At 41.4% G+C, this 13,930-nt stretch overlaps 1 protein-coding gene across 1 annotated transcript in view; it reads left to right on the top strand.

Annotated features, from left to right (window-relative positions):
• SEC14L1 (SEC14 like lipid binding 1) overlaps positions 1 to 13,930 on the top strand; it is a 41,146-nt gene that overhangs the window by 2,966 nt on the left and 24,250 nt on the right. The gene's annotated exons all lie outside the window — the stretch shown is intronic.

Raw genomic sequence — 13,930 nt, 5'->3', positions numbered from 1 at the left:
ATTTCACTTGCTGAAAATACTACGTCTGATGGCCTCAGAGGAGAGTTTTAAAAGTGCTCCTAGTGTAAATATTTGGATAGATCACATGGTTTGGAGTGCAGAGTTCCTTGCAGAAGTGATCCTTTGCAGTCTCAGGGCACAAAAAAAGGATTAGGTCACTCTACAGGGAATACTTCCATTTCTTTTTATCTTATTCCTAAAGCTGCCTCCAGTATTACACATGTAGGTCTTGCTCTTGCAAACACTTCAAGGCAGAGAGTGGTTATTTTCCTGAGCACAGAAGAATCAGACTGTGATGTGTTTAAGGTCTTTTAGGACCTTATTACGCTGACAGCTGGGCTTCAGGTGGTTTCTAATTTAAATTTGATGGTTTATGTAACTTCAGCCTTCAGTGGAGTTCTACTGGCTCATATATCAATCAGCCAAAATGAGTTTCTTGGACGAAATTCTCTGGCTGTTTGCTGGACTGATAAATCTTCACCTCGCTGTCGAATTGAAGGCAAAAAATTCTTCCCTTGAGTTATTTCTTCAAAGATATTTTAAGTCAAAGTGCTGATATCAGGATTTTTCCCAACTCTTTATTGGGTGTAATTAGAAACACTTCTGACTATTAATATGAACTGTAAGTTCTCAAACTGTTCTGTGTCTTGGGGGTAATATTTGAAAAATAATCTTTACCAAATATTAGGTCTTCCTTACCTTAAGGCTTTTCTTTGGAGAGAAAGAGGCTGTGCTACATATGCAGTTAGGATAAGACAGTAGTTGAAAAATTAAAAGTGAACTAAGAGGAGAAGAATGTTTATAAAAAGAAACAGCTGAACAAGATCCTTTCTGGGACTGGATGAGCGATAACACACATGATTTATTTAGTCTGTGTCAGGGCAGTGAGTTATCACTTGAACTCGTTCAGAATGTGAGCACTGGATGAACATCCTCCTCCTGCCATGTCGCTTCTGATTCTTAAAACTTGTAAAATTCCTGGAGGTGATCCATCAAAACCATCCATGCATTTTGTGAAGGGTGTGGAGGAGTTGCCTCCATGAGCCAAATTCTGTAAGGAGTATAAACAGTATATGATAGCTTGATGCTTTGTTACTGTTTTGTTACTGTCTTCCCTCGGTGGAATAGTGATTGCATGAGTTGATGAAGTATTTCTGGAAGGAATATTCGTGTCAAATTTTGTGCTCACTAAAGTGGAAGCACTACGTTACATATTCTCAACAAAGAAGTGCTATAATGTTGTTTTAACAGTGCCACCAGCTCTTCTGAAAGGAGGTGCGTGGCCTGGCATATACCAAACTTGAATTTAAAGCACCCAACAATGACTTAACAACATGTTTTATTTGATTCTTCTCTTCCCCTCTCTTTTATTTGCACCCAGCCTTTGAGAGAAGAACATGTCCTCAAAGAGAGGTTTAAACCCACACACCAGAGATACTCACCTGTCACCAGTAAAAAGCCCGTTGGAGAAACCTTTGTTTGGTGAATGTGGCAGCAGGGTTTTGTGTGCTGAGTTAACTAACAAAAATCACTGTTTCTAGCCTGGCTCTTGTTGTGTGGGATCTCATCTTCGTCTTAAGGTGCTGAGTACTTTTAAAAATGTTATTTGGCAAATTGTCCTCCTTTTCCTGGGTTTTCTGTGGAACTGAAGGAGTAATTCACTCTGTAGAGTGGTAATGAAGTTCACCAGTGTCAGTGAAGTGATGTGAACTTCACTGTAAAGATTTCCTGGAGGATACGTGTTCCAGTTACAAAGTGGAACTCATTAAGTGAAACTTAATATTTAACCTTCAGATAGAGAAATCAGCATTAAATTCTTCTTTTCTGCCAGCAACCAAATGAATGCCACTTGCAGAGTGGGTCATTTAGGCTACAAAATTCCTATTTGCCCACTTTTCCTTTCCTGGGTTTTCAAGAGGTACTTGAGGGAGAATGGAGCACAATCAGCATTCCATTCATGCAGCTCTAGTGTGTTTTGAGAGAACTTTGTTCTCTCTGTGAAGTGTGAGTGCAGCTCTATATTGAGACAAAAAACTGAATTTAATTCCACTTTGATCTAAGCCAAGATTGACAAGACAAGTGCTTTGCAGACAATTATGACATAAAGACTTTTAAAATAGACACAGTCAAAATTCTTTTCCTAAGTCCAATTGATGTTGAAAATAAGTTCCTCTGTTAATGCTCCTCCACTGAAATCCAAAGCTCATCTGTTGAACCCTAATATAGCTCTATGGCAATGTCCTTCAAGGCACAACTCCTTCTCTCCCAGGTCTGGGAGGGCATTGGGGAGGTTCTGTGGTTGGTAGAGGTCAGGAGATCCATTGCTGAGAGCTTCTTGCCTGCTTCATCATTAAGGGCCAGCTGTGTAAAATCTAGTATGAGCTACTTCCCGTGGAGATTTCCTTTTACTGGCAAATTGTGTGGTTCCAGATAACATCTAAGATGCAAATCTTGTAAGGAAACTGTGTTCTGAACTTGAAAAGACTGTAGAATCACAGGCCAGAAATTACCGTGTTTTAGTCTGACACACCTAACACAGGCACGATGATTTCACCAAACGTTTTCCAAAGCTGACCTGATGATTTTTGGCTGTTCTGTGGCGTATCTGCCATAATTAACTTCTTGAAATCTCTGTGTGTTAGTGTGCATCTATATGTTTTTAAAAAGCACCCAGGGCCAACAGCTTGCACAGCTGTTCATCAGACTGAATAGAATCTCGCCTGGCTTTTCCTCCTGTTCCTGCTGGAGTTTACGTAATGCTGGAAGCAGCTGAAATGTGGAAAAATGGCTGTTTACTTAGACTCACTTGTCAAGTTACCAAGGTTAAATATACTGGAGAAAAACTGAGAAGCTGCTTTTATAAAACTTCTAAAGATTACAGATTCAATTTTTTTATATTAGCTTAAAGAGATTTAAATTTAAAGTAATACAGGGACTTTGCTGAATAAGTAGTTCTTAATATTAAAAGGCAGTTAAGAACTTGAATCTTCCTTACCACACGAGGCTAAAATTAACTTTGGAGATTCGCAGCTCATTTTCAGTCTGACATACTTTAGATAATTCCCCTTGAGTTTAATTTCCAAAGTAAATTTAAATAATGAATAATCAGCTGCAATGGCATTCCAAGGGTGGAATGCAAATGGAAAATAAATAAGATTTTGGAAAAAACACACATTGAATCAAACCATTGACCAGAGGGATTTTTTTTTTTTCAATTTCTGGAAGCTCTGTGAAAAATTTATTGCTCTTCAGCCCATTTAGAAAAAGACCTATATACAGCCACAAATTACTTAGTTTCAGAAATAAATGTGAATAAAAAAATCCATCTCAACATTTTTCCTTTGTTCTGATGGAATATCTAAAGTATCTCAAGCATGAATCTTTCCTACTAAATATAATGTGTAGTGCCTTTCATTATATTATCATTTTAATGGTTCAGATTTGCTGCTTTTGGACAGCAGGCTGCCTAGCTTTCTTTGTTTTTATAGATCTGAAAAAGCAGTTTTTAAGGTCTAGCTCATGAATTAAAGTATCCCTAAATTACAGGTGAGTAGTAAGATTGTAGATGGGATAAATACACTTCAGCAATAAAGTAGATTAGAAAAAAAAATATCTATTTTTACAGATTGACAAATCAAAGTATAATCCCTTGATCTAGATTGTAATGAGCTTCCTGATCAGGCAGTACATTATATTGTCATTATAAAAGTTATTACTTTAAAAAGTAATTTAACCCCCCCCAAACTGCATCAAGTGCCACACCTGCACATAGATCCTTGCAATTTTTATTCCCTCCAGTCTCATTTTCTTTTTCCTGGAAAAAAATGCATTCCCCACACATCATGTGAAGAGGGGCTGAGAGGCTGGTGAGGAAACGGAAGCTCTTCTCCAAGTGCTTTTGAAAGCACAAAGTAGGCTTTAAATGTACTATATATCCTATATATATCCTATACTATATATCCTCTAAAGGATATATAGGATTTGTCTTGGGTGCTTAAACCCCAGGGAAGGGAACAGCCTGAGCGTCCACTCCCAAAACTGCTCGGCTGTTTTCCCTTCTGTTCTAGAACTCCCAGGCTCTCATCCACTCTGCTTCCTGCCTTTGTTGAAAACCCGGGTTTATTTGCTATTGGAAATGTGTTGGTAAAACTGCAGTGGAGCAGAGCCTCGTGTGGAATTTCTGGTTTTATATGAAGTGCCTGCAGTTTCGCTGCTGGTTTGCGTGGTTGGTGCTCTCCCGTGTCAGCACACACTGTAAAGAACAAATGACTCTTTGGCCACTTGTTTGGGTCGAGCTGTGGGTAACAAACAAATGTGAGAGTTCACTTGAGCACTGGGGAAAAATATTGACTTAGCAGCCTGCTAACTGTGCCCTTCACGTGTTATTTCATGGCTTGCTTAGATATTTCCATGGCTGGCTGTTTCCTGTTTTGGGTTTTTTTGTTTGTTTTTTCTCTCTGGGCAAACACATGACCTGACTGTGGCTGACAGCTGCAGTTCTCTTGTTCCCTAAACCCTTTTAGTCAGTTTTTTACAAGTCTTTTACACTTTAAAAGCTAAACCACCACTACTGTCACACTCTGAAAGGTGTCAGTAGAAGAGAAATGTGTATCAAAACACTCCAAGCTTTTCACCCTTTGCAGGTGTTTTAGCTCTGGTGTGAGGTGCTGCTGCTCAGCCAGGTGATGTTTCCTTTGAGTTAAAACTCTTAAACAGGTGGGAGTGTGGCAGGAAAGAAGTGGTTTCACATTTTGGAGGGTCCTGGACACTCATGGTACTACAGTTACGATCTGAAAAAGGTGTGACTTCATGCCCACAGTCTAACACGTGGTTAGCCTTTAAGAAGCATGTATAAAAGCCTTCAAAACCCTGTGGGAAAGAGAGATGGTTATTTTTTCAGTGTTAATTAAAAAAACCATATTCAGTGAGAAGCCAGGGGTGGCCTAGAGCTCAGAATGAGGTGTTCCCATATGGCATGGCCAGCTATGTGCACCTCCAGCGGGGACAGTCTGTGCTACCTGTTCTGTGGAGCTCTTACACAGAGGAATATCTCCACTGCTGTGCTTTTAGGAAACAAGCACTTCACGAAAAAGGGAGTGGAAGGAGATCCTGAGGGACTGGAGGCCACCCCTGAGCACTTCCCATAGACCACCTTCAGTCAGAATCCAGAGTTTGGAATGCAGAATTGGGGGAGTGTTCATTGTAACCAGGATTACTCTTGCTTTGCACACAGTTTGGATTCAGCGTGTTTCTGGGGGGAAGGCTGGCGGGGTAATCTTTAAACTGTTGCATTCTGAATGTAGAATGAATCTTCTGAGAATATGCAAGGAAATCTGTTAATTAGCTCAAGTTGAAATTAATTACAGGTTAGTCTTAAATGGTCTATTTTCTTTTCTCCCAAGTGAATTTGTCTTCCAGTTTTTTGTGTAGTTTAAAATTAGCCTGTATGTATTCTAAATTGAGAACTAGGCTGTTAAGCTGAGTTATTAACTTTTTATCTCGTTTTTGTGATATAGTTAAGACAGGTCGGGTTAGCAGCTCATGTAAAATGTTAAGTTAGGCCTGTTACAGGTAATTTAATAATTTGGCCTTCTCACAGTCGATCTGCAGCTGGTTTCAGTCAGTGGTGGTTGAGGTCAGAGCCATGCCAAGGACCCACACTGGTGGAAGATCTGGGGGCAACGTGGTGGGAATCTTGTGTTGGAAGAACCATCTGGCATTATCTGGGTTCCACTGCAGCGTGGGGCAGCGCTGCCAAAAGACTTACAAGCAAGCAGGGAGCCATCAAAATTTCCCTGGAGTTCTTGGCTTTCCTCTGCATTGCTTTTGCCCAAGTAATGCTGATTTCAGCCTGCTCCACGGAGGGTTTCAGCCTGTGGTTCACGGGCTCTCTGTTCTAAGGGTCAGAGAAACATCACCAAGTATGTGGTTTCCCATTATAGCTCAGCTGGTGTTCCAGGTTGCTGCTCTTGCTTTCTTGCAAAGGCAGGTTCATCAGTTAGGGAGACAGGCTGGTCAGAAGCTGTCCTGGAGGAAAGGAAGATAAATAAACCTTGCTGGCCCCATTGCTGAGCAGCCCTGTGGGAGCAGGTGCTCGTCCCCCCTGTGCTGTTGGTGAGCTCATGGCAGCTGGCCCCAAGAAAGAGCGAGTCAGCAAGGCATTTGTCAGGACACGTTGGGCTGTGGGAGCCCTTGATTCCATGGGGAAATAATTAGGGATCTGCAGTCTGAAAAATGCAGAAGTGGGGCTGCTCTAACGGTAAGTGAAGGGGCCATTAGAAACCTGATTCAGCAGCCTTCAGGTATTATTTAGCAGTGCAAAGTACTTGCAAATTGTGCTTAATGGCTCGGAGTTGTGGGTTCTGAGAGTTCCTTTGGCATGGAGGGGCATCTGTCCTCACCTTAGAAAAATGAAAATTAAAAATTTATATTTTGTAAATTCTAACAGGGCCATGTGCGAGCAGACTGGCTGTCTTGCTTTGTATTCACGTATAAAACTTCATATTTGAGCATTCTCTATCTTGGATTCCTCTTGGGTTTTACTTTATGATAATTAGGTTTGAGTTCTATATATCAGCAAATTTGAAAATAAAAATATCACAGGGCTGTTGGAACCTGCCAGGTTTAACTCTGGTGACCACAGAGGGATTGTGGGAGGGAAGCTACCCTTTTGTATTAAAAATGAATTTTTATTTACACCGTTTTAATTCTTAATTATATATGTATGTGCTCTCTTAAAGTAGCATTTCAAGGCTTTGTCATGGTCAGATTTGTGAAGCTAAATATCAAAATCCATAGGGTTATGGATTACATGTGGGATAATTACAGCAGTTTTCATTCTGACATTATTTATATTCTCAAAACTTGACTGTAGATGCCTTTGGAAATATATGCATATCAATTTGTGTAGCAGTTGAAAGCTACATTGCAAACCTCAACATTTCAGCCTCTCTGATAACTTTCTACCTCGCCTACTGCCGCTGCAATATTGGATCATATCACTTTGGTAATAATAGATCTCATTCTGTGAAAATGAATATTTCCCTGCTGATGGTCAGGATGGCAACGTGCCATTCCTAGTTGTTTGTGCCACAGCAGAAGGGAATGGTTTCCTGAGGAGAGCACTTCCTTTCTGGAGTGCTTTGTGTCTCTCCATTCGGTGTAAAATGGGAATGCCAGGGACACTCAGTCCAGCTCAGGAACATCAGTCAGCAGAACCTCTTCCAGAGGATGTGTTTTTCCTGGCTGTTTCATTCAGTGTGTAAATTATACTACATGATTTGCAAAACTGTCTGTGCTGTGCAATTCATTGGCTTGTAGATAAATTCTTCATTACTGAATTCACGGCTCTCTGAAATTACTTATTTCTATTGAAGTGTTTCATGGTCTGTGTGGTGCAGCCACTGATGTTGTAATGAACAGGATTTAAAGCAATTTCTCTTGAACTTGTTTGTTCCGTGTTGGCTAAACCTATTCATGCTTTTGTTTGCCTTTCTTTGCTGTAAAGGAGGGTAAGGAACAAAGAATTGATTGTCTCTAATCTATGATTTTAATAGCTTTTTAGAAAAGAATTAAACAACTCTAGACTGTTCTTTTTCAACTGGCTTATGTTTGAAGGGAGGTGATATCTTTGTATTTTGTTGGGAAGCAGATCCAGGGGTGCAGAAGCTATACAACCTTACCCTGCCAGTGGTATTACCTGGTTATTGAGACCTGAGAGATGTATTTGGTCATGGGGAAGGGGGTTGTGTTTGTCTCTTAACAGGGACCACAGAACTGAATTGCCCCATAAGACCTCTCTCACTGGAGTGCTGTGTTTCTGGCAGAGGCCAAGGGCAGTATCTGCCTCTAGGGGAGAGGATAAGAGTGAGATAAACATATGGTAACACTCTCTTAGGATACTCTCATCCTCCAGCAATGTGTCTTGACAGCCCTTCTGGTCCCGAGTGTGCCGTTGTCTGTAATAACACTGCATGTGCTGGATTTCTTGTGCCTCCCAATTCCTTTCTGGAACCAAGTGAGCTCTGTCATGTCACCCTGACACCCCGTGCTTCATGACATGCTCTGTCAAGTGATAGATCCCTTCTCTAGAGCCTGGCTCTGGCTCAACCTCCCTCCTTCTTCTCGTGTTGGAAGAGGCAGTAAAACCAAACTCGGTTCTCTGTGCTGCCTGCCCTGGTAGGTATGTCAGGTATCTCCCTCAGTTTTTAAATACTCATTTTCATGGTGTTGAGTCTGTTCAGTAGTTTATGATGTCATGTAAGGAACCCCTACTCTGTACTGTTGATCTTCCACCATCAGTTTTTAACCTTTCTGAGGATCTCTGATACATCAGACATGGATATAAGGTAAAGAAATTTTTTTTGTTCCACTTCACTTCCCAGCTTAAGAGTTAAATAGCCTGTGGGCTCCAAACCCTATCATGCTGCATTTTGATGGCATTCCATTGACATTAGTGAATGGTCAAGTTTTAATTGGTGTACTTAAAAAAAATTTAATTGGTTTGCTTAATAGAGTATGGCTGCTTTCTGTCTAGAAGGTAATATCTTGCTGGTCCAAAAGCCAAACTGAGACCTTTACATTAATTGAGCCGTGCTGTTTATCTTGAATTATGTCCTTCTGGCAAAGCTCAATGTACTGATTATGGTCTTGGAAGAGTGAAATCACCAGTGCAGGGCTTAGAGGCCAACTGCCTCTGGGCCAAATGAAAACCTGGTGGGTGAAGTCTGAGGCAATGAAGTCAAACCTGTTTCACTGAACCGTCATGGGGAGGGGGGGATCTGACTGGAGATCAGGAGACTTTGTTTTTTGTGGTAGTACAAGTCTTTACAGACACTGGTTTAATGAGGAATTCTGAGCCCATACTGTAGCAGTGCTGTAGTCATCCTTTCCTCCTCCACTCCTAAATTAAATTTTGTCTGCGCAGTAATAATTTTATTTAAAATAGCCTAACATATTCCAGATGTTAAACATGTTTTAACAGACCTTCTTATTGAAAGTGTCTCTGATTCTAAGACCAAACAAGTGACGAATACTAATTATAGGGCTCATAAAAGTGAGACTTGAGCGTGGTACAATAGAGCAGTAAGGAATATTTGACTGTTCTAAAAATAGATCCTCAGTGGACACAGTGGGATTGCAGCTGAATTTTAAAGTAAAACTTTGGTTCTTCTTCAGAGGAACCAGACATGCAATTTTGTTAACTGGAAAAGGAAAGGGGAAGCCAAGTACCAAATTCTTCTTTCACTGTGGCAGCACCCTGTGCCTTTGAGATGCCTGTTGGCAGCACAGAACATAGCTGTGATTGTTCAGCTGCTGTAAGACAAGTAATGGTTATTTACAATAAGTGGGGAGACAAGCTTTATGGTTTACAGTCGTTTTTATGTGTGCCTCTTAAAAAATTTAAAGAAAGATATGTTGCTGTGTTATGTAAAGGTTTGTGTATTGCCAGCGTTGCAGGGAAATAGGAAGTGCTTGGGAATAGCTCACATTCCCCAGTAATCACATGTCAGTCTCCAGGCATTTAAGCTTTCACTGGCCTGTCGCCAGCCTGTGCTGTGATGCTCTTTTGGAGGTCAGCCTCTTCTCCATAGTACTTTAACCTTGAGCCAAAACAGTCGTGTCCTGTGCAATTGGGGTCAGAAGCCAAGTTTCCTATCATAGGAACTCCTGAAGTTGACTCTAATTGCAGGGCACGTTCTGTCAAACACAGTGTTGTGCTGGGAGCTGTGTGGCTTCTGGGCCAGGCTGATTTCCATCTGTCCTGCCTGGAACACGGGCAAGGCAGACTTTTTTTTTTTCTCTTTTCTGAACATGGAGTGGTTTTGCAAATGCATTTAATATAAACAAGCTACAGTGAAATTGCAGGTCCATCTGATACTGCTGTTGCCCCCACTGGGTCAGGTAAGGTCTGTGTATACTGAAGGACAGCTTGGAGCAGCAGGGCTGCAAAGTCTGTCCTTGATATTCCACCTTCAGCCTAGACCAGAGCAATGTAAGTTGCTTTCTTTCTAACCAGCAATTTGATCTTGGTCTCAGTCATAAGCCAGCCTAACCTGAGTGATCAGGCTTTCCCAGCTTACTCCAAAGGAAAGGAAGATTAAAATTATTTTATTTGCATTTATTATTTATTTGCATTGGTTGGGTTTTCTGTCCTTAATCTTTTGGGTTTTTTTTGAGGAAGGAGTAGTACTTGCCCAACTTCTCTATTCCAGCTTCTCATTTTAGAGATTTGTGTCTCAGGATTGTGCAAAGCCTGCAATTGAAGTTAGGCTTGCTCACTCTTTAGTGGAGTGGCACTGTGCTTTGGGCTCTTTTGGGCTGTCTGGGCTTCCCAAAGGGAGGAAGAGAATTAATGATTCTCTGTGAGTGCCTGGGAGGCAAAGCAGGTTTAACTCCAAAACTCCTACACAAGCTGTCCACTTTCTCCTCATACCCCGCCCTGGTCATTAATGTGTTGTCTGAGGATGGACATTCAGGCTCCCAGACAAGAATTGTGTCAAGTGTGACACAGTTCCACCTGTGCAGGTTTATTTAGGCAAACCACAGGTGACTCAGATCTGTTTTAAAGAAACCACTCTTCAAATTCAAGTCCCGTTGAGGCATGCCTGTGGTTATTGAAGATCCTCCTTTTACAGATAAAACATGTCTTCAGGTCAGCTCCTTTATCCCCAAACTGTTCTGCCTGCTGAGCCGGTGCATCTTTTACCACCAGAAATCTGAAAACACCTGCATTAAATCATCGAAGATGTAGTTTTTATGTGGAAGAACATGGCATCTCTGCGTGTAGCAAAGTGGTTCTCAGATGGTTAAGAGCCAGTTCCCTTCCTGTTTCATTGCATGCAACATAAGCCCCTGTAATTTTGACGGTAAAGCTTCTCTGTGACCACTTTTCTGACATAAAAAACTCCCAGATGTTGAATAGGAAGGGTACACTGAGGGGGGTAAAGTACTGATCTGTGTAGAAAGAGCCTGTGTGGGTGGCTTGACTGGTCCCATCCCTCCTGAGAGCTGAGGTTTCTGTCTGGCTGTTTTTTCCTGGTGCAGGAAGGAGGCCCTTGGCTCGCTCGGGTGGGTTGGTGGCCGCACTTACGTAACTCGACAGCCAATTACCAGTAAAATTCCACTTACCTAGAAAATTACTTCATAGCCTGTTTTGGATCTCCTGCTTTATTTATAAGGCCTAAATTATTTTAATGAAATATTAAAGTATTAGAGTAACTTTATTCATGCTTGAAAACACTGGATGCCAAGGCTGAGATTCACCAGCTCCGGAGCCAATACATTTATGCTCCAATATAGATGCAGTTTGCTGCAGACCTTGCAGTCCCCCAATAACACTTTCCTCCTGCTTTTTGGTGGACTGGGCAGTGCTGGGTTAATGGTTGGACTGAATGGTCTTAATAGTACTTTCCAGCCTGAGTGAGTCAGTGATTCTGTGCCCGAGTTCATTACACCTCAGAGGGACTCAGGGCCCAGGTGACCAGAACTGGCCTGCAGGGTAGCTTTTAGGGCTGTTTAAAACACCAGGTTATGCATTTGATCTGGATTTGGAACCTGCTTAGAGCCAATAGTGATCAACACTGTAACCATGCTGCCTGAGCTACAGAGATGGACAGAAATGCCAGTATTTGTGTGTTAGTGTGGTTACATTCACTTGGAAGTGCTTTGTAGCAGTTCCACACATGAAAGGTCCCGTTGTCAGAAATCCAGGGTGGTGTGTGATGTGCTGTGTAAAACAGCACTTTAACTGGGAGCTATCAAACACATGGTTTCCTTTATAATACCATTTCATGATCTTTGTGATTGTGCACGTGTATAAACTATTGTTATGCCCCAAATTTAACAGGAAGTTATTCCTTTTACACTGCAGAAGACTTGGAAGAGATTAAATAGGTGTGAAGTAGCCTGGACTGTGTCTGCAGAGCTGTGTGGAGATAAAGCTCTGTTATGTGTAACAGGGCTTTACTCCTTGTCAGAAGCCACAGGGAGTCTGTTCTGAAGGGTTGTTTTTGCTTCCCTGTGTACATCCCTCACGTGCTTTGGATGAGTAGTGGTAAGTGCTGTCTGGAGCCAGAGGCCAACAAAAAATTCTCTAAATTTTAATGGTCTCAGCTGGAGTAACTTACTGAAGCTAAAGCACAAGAGTAACTTCTCTGCTGTTTCCTGACTCCATAGAGATTTTTAATTCACTGAATCAAAGCCCTTCATGTAAGATTACAAAGTAGTTATTCAATTTGGGTTTAGTCTTTGTGCTGGGTTATTTTGTAGTGGTTGTGAGGAACGTCCTCATTGTTTTCAGGCACTTTGTTTCAGGAATTTGCAGAATGGATGTGGAGATGGGAGGTTTTCTTGCTGTGTTTCTAGGATTTGAGCAGCAAATTGCTGTGCCTGCTTGGTATGACTGGCCTGTTAACCTATTTGGTAGAACAAATAGGTATTGTTTATTCAGTGGTGAGTCCATAAGATGATTTTAACAGGTAGAGTCTATCTGAAATGTGCAAGAAACTTAACTGGATATTTACTTAACTGGAAAGTACTGTGGGCTTCTAATACAGCTAAATGTAAAAATGAGCAGAATAGTCTTGCCCTCTTCTTCATATGAAGTGTTAAGATCTGAAGCTTTATATAGTTAAGCCAGGGGGGAATTTGAATGTATTGGAATAAATCTCTCTTCCTCTTTCTGTGTGGACTTTTGCAAGGTTCTAGTGGGTCATTTGTAGCAGTGTAGGGTCTGAAATCCTTTCCAGTGAAACCTGATTAAATCAAGAGAACCCCTTTAAACAAGTGTAAGCATCAAAAGAAGACAAGGAGGGGCAGGGATTATGCTCTTCTGTGCACCTGATAAAACCTTTTCTTCCATGCAGGACTCCTGAGTGACAGAGGAACCATCAGGGGCAGGAATTTAATGGCTTTGGTTAATGCCAGGGAAAAAATGGTTTCTTGTCCACCTCTGCTTATAGATGGTTTCATTTTCTTGAGCTCCTGGTTTCCTGGAGAATTTCTCAGGAATTTTCATTTCCTTTCCACAGAAGGAGAGGCAAGTTGAGGAAGCTCAATTTACTGGCTGTTAAGCCCCTTAAGGCTCTCAGATGCTTTTCTCGAGGCAAGGATACTGTGAAGAGCAAGTCATTGTAGCACTTCATGCTCCAGCAAGGCCCAGTGAAGCCCTGGTGGTGTTAATGGAATGGTTTCTCTGGTGACCTTCAGTGTTTGTAGGTGTCTGGGCTGCTCAGAGCACAGGTTATTTAACAGCTGTGAGTGTTCCAAGCACAGGGAATGCTTGGAGACTGTGCAGGATCCATTAATGTCTGTAAGGCCAGGACTGATTCAGTGACAGTCTCTCCTGAGTCAGTTGAGCCATGGATTTTCTGATTATGAGAGACTGGGCTGTAAATTTGAGCACTCCTTCAGTGCAGTACCATAAATACAGCGTTTTAGGAATCTGAATGTCATGCTGCAGTACGTTTTTGAAGCATTGACAACTTTTCTTTCCAGATACTCTACCTGAAGGCTCTGATCACTGCATTGGAGAACAGCTGAGGTCATTTCTCCAGCTTACTTCACTTGCTGTTGGAGAAATTAATTAGCCTTCAGTTAGAATTCATGAACAGCACCTGTGCAGAGTAGATTCTTGTTAGCACTTGTCTCATAATTTGTATAATAAAGTGTTTTTGTGTGGTCTCTTGGGAAAAAAAACCCAACAACAAAAAATAGAACTTCAGGGACTAAAAAACTAATTGTAATTACAGTTCAAGGATTTGATGCATAATTATATAAAACTTTCATAGCCCCCTTTTTGAAAATTTTAGACCAACTCCATTGTTTATGAACTTTAAGGAGTGAATGTATTCCTGCAAAGTAGAAGCATTTGTGCCATTTTGGGCAATTACTGGGGAATGCTTTGCTTTGGAAGACTGTATGTGAACAG

The sequence above is a fragment of the Manacus vitellinus genome, unplaced genomic scaffold, assembly GCF_001715985.3.
Source record: "Manacus vitellinus isolate BGI_N305 unplaced genomic scaffold, ASM171598v3 scaffold_24_pilon, whole genome shotgun sequence".
Classification (NCBI taxonomy): domain Eukaryota; kingdom Metazoa; phylum Chordata; class Aves; order Passeriformes; family Pipridae; genus Manacus; species Manacus vitellinus.
The sequence above is the reverse complement of the archived record's forward strand: the minus strand, read 5'-3'. Positions and strand labels throughout refer to the sequence as shown.